Below are 3337 nucleotides of genomic sequence, written 5' to 3' on the forward strand. Positions count from 1 at the left end.
ATCTTCAAACGATCTCAAACATCCTCAAACATCTCAAATGTTGATCAGTTTCAATATAAACTAAGACTTTCATGCTTGCTATGATTTCAAAACTTTATTTTTACTGTTTTCATTGTTCCTTTAAACTCACCTGTGTTAGCGAATTTTGGTTCTGAGGAATTAACTTTTTCATCTGTTCTTGTCAGTTTAATACCTGGCATGCTGGGCATTGCCTGGCACCAATACTAAACTGATTTTTGCTTATCCAGTTAACACCGAAGCTTGCTTCAGTTGACTCACGAATTGTCCCGGTCTTACACTACCATCATGATTTGTCTGATCATGTAATTTCATGCATGAGCATGTCTAGTGCAGGTATGATCATGTAAAGTCAAGTATGATCATGTCGCCTTCAGGTCTGATCATGTAATTTGAGACATGAACATGTCTGGTCCACTCTTACTCATGTCCAGACTTTAAGGGTCGCAACACATCCGGATTTAGACCCAAATTGCATAGTCGCGCCGAGAGTTTGAGTCTGGAAATTTTGAATATGAATCGCGCTGTGAGCCGCAAAAGTCTGGGCATAACGTCTCCGCTTTGGCCTGGAAAGTCGCGTCGTCTCAGCCTTGGTTCCGAGGAATTGATTCTTGGTCGCGCCATCTCCGCCTCGGTCCGGATAGTCACGTCGTCTCCGCCATGTTCTTAAAGTCGCGCCGGTGGCACCGTGGTCTGGGCTGTCTACGTTCTGATTGCTAAAGTCGCACCGCATCCACCGCGCTCGCAAAGAATTCTTTCTTAGTCGTGCCGTCGCCGTCTAGGTCTGGAAAGTCGTGCCGTCTCCGCCATGGTCTAAAAAGTCGCGCCGTCTCCGTCTTGGTCACGAGGAATTGATTCTTGGTCGCGCCGTCTCCGCCTCGGTCTGGAAAGTTGCGCCGTCTCCGCCTTGTTCTGGAAAGTCGCGCCGGTGGCACCGTGGTCTGGGCTGTCTACGTTCTGATTGCTAAAGTCGCACCGCATCCACCACGGTCGCAAAAAATTCTTTCTTAGTCGTGCCGTCGCCGTCTCGGTGTGGAAAGTCGTGCCGTCTCCGCCATGGTCTGAAAAGTCGCGCCGTCTCCGCCTTGGTCGCGAAGTCTTCTTGAATAGGCACTTATTGGTCGCGCTGGCAAAGCTGGTCGCGCCGTTTCCTAGGTCGCGCTGTATCCATCTATGTCGCGAAAGTCGCGCCGTCTCCACCTCGGTCGAGAAAGCTCTGAAAATCTTTTTAATAAGTCGCGCCGTCTCCATGTTGGTCTGGAAAGTCGCGCCGTCTCCGCCTTGGTCGCGAAAGTCTTGAAAGTGCACTTATTGGTCGCGCCGTTTCCTGAGTCGCGCCGAATTCACCTTGGTCGCGAAAGTCGCGCCGTCTCCACCTCGGTCGAGAAAGCTCTGAAAAACTTTTTTTAAAGTCGCACCGTCTCCATGTTGGTCTGGAAAGTCGCACCGTCTCCATCTAGGTCTGGAAAGTCTGGAAATGACTAAGTTTGGTCGCGCCGATCACGCCGTTTCCTGAGCCACAGGGTCGCGCCGTATCTGCATCGGTCGCTAAAATCAAGCCTTAGTTTTTGGTCGCTAAAGTCTGAAAATGGCAACTCTTGGTCACGAGAGTCTGGACATACCAAATATGAGTCGCAAAATTTTGGTCGCGCCTTCTCCGCATCGGTCGCGATAGTCTGGATATGAGTCTGGGACCTCGACCCGGGATGTGCAGGGAAAAAAGACACATCGACATGCCTTAGGACTGATACAGATATGGATTTTGTATGTATTTACGGTGTTCAGATTTGAATTTATCTACAAATTTCAGTAAGTGTTCTGACATTTTTTATTGAGTTTTAACTGAGAAATTCTGTTAAAACCCAAAACTTGCTCCAATATAACGGCAACTGCACTCAGTATAATTTTTGAAAGCGAATTCTGAGACTAGTTGCGAGTTACTTCCACAAGAAATTCACTGTTTAAGAACCATATTAAAAACGTGAAATTTGAAAATCACTGAGCTGTTTAGGCTCCATTAATTTGCGCAAAAGGTGTATCAAAATACTTCCAACATGCTAATTTAGGGGTTAGCTATCTATTGGCTCCATGAAAAACAAGTTGGTGAATTCTACATCAAAGAGAGTTGCAAGTCGCCTACCAATGCCGCAATCACTCATCTTTTAACTAAAGAGCAGACTCCAAAAAGAAAGGTTTTTATGTTCTCGAATCCGCAACAAAGCCTTTCTCTTCACTCTTATGGATTTCACTGACAACCATAAAGTTGTATAAACTTATCAGTTTCTTGCTTAACAATGCGCTAGCACATAAAAGGACGTAAACACAGAAGGTAGAAACTAAGCATCACGGAAAAAACTGAAATTTTTGGTTTTCTTGGAAAAATGCTGTTCATAAAACTATAATCATTTAAATCCGTGCAAAGACGAATTATTAAACTTGCCCTTAATCGTATTTCTAAAACTATTGCGTACGAGATTTTATGCTTAGCTTTTTTTTCTAAACAAAAACTTAGAACTAGAACACTTTTAGCTTCACTTCAAAATTTCAGCTTTACAAGGATTTTACTCCAAGTGACAAAAACATCATTTTGGCAACAGTTTAAACAAGCCCTCCTCATTGCTACTCAATTATTTACTTAGATTATAATACTCCAAAGTCAGAAAAACAGTTCTTTCAATTGCAATTGGAAGCAGTTAAAAGCGAGTGAGATCAAAAAAACTGAAGTAAATTTGTGAAAACATCCTGAACAAGCTTAGAAAGTTACACAGAGTGTGAATTATGATCATATAAGTTTTCTCACTGAACCAAAACCGTTTTAGTACTCATACGAGGCCATACTTTGCACTGGATAGGCTTTAAGTTTTGTGTCTGTATATTCCTGGATTTCCCAGACTAATCCTTAAGTGGAATTTGAGTTGTTTCCGTGGATTCCTCGTGGATTCCGCAAAAAACAAATGTAGCTAGTTTTCACAAATATGATCTGGATTCGGCAAGAGCAAGAGGAATCCGGAGATGAAAGTGGAATCCGCAAAGTTAAGTGGAATCCGCAAAGTTTAGTGGAATCCGCAAAACTTTTTAAGCAGAATTCACAAATGTAAGCGAATTCCGCAAACTGTAAGTTGATTCCGAATTTTGTTCATTACTGAACTTGCTTATGAAAAATCAAAAACAAGAGCAGCGGAATCGATGAACAAGTCTTACAACACTGGTTAACCAAATCGGTGGATTTCACCGTTTAGTATTTAGGATACAGATCCTAGCAGGCAATTTGTGAGATCATAATTTTGGAAACTCAACACAGAATAATTTCATTATTTGG

The 3337-nt window shown here is 42.9% G+C and overlaps 1 non-coding gene across 1 annotated transcript; it reads left to right on the forward strand.

Moving 5' to 3' along the window:
- Positions 1 to 142: 142 nt before the first annotated feature.
- On the forward strand, positions 143 to 324 carry LOC134854929 (U2 spliceosomal RNA). Its single transcript, XR_010164439.1, has one exon. It is a non-coding gene; the product is annotated as a U2 spliceosomal RNA (small nuclear RNA).
- Positions 325 to 3337: the final 3013 nt, after the last annotated feature.

Source organism: Symsagittifera roscoffensis, chromosome 9 (assembly GCF_963678635.1).
Source record: "Symsagittifera roscoffensis chromosome 9, txSymRosc1.1, whole genome shotgun sequence".
Classification (NCBI taxonomy): domain Eukaryota; kingdom Metazoa; phylum Xenacoelomorpha; order Acoela; family Convolutidae; genus Symsagittifera; species Symsagittifera roscoffensis.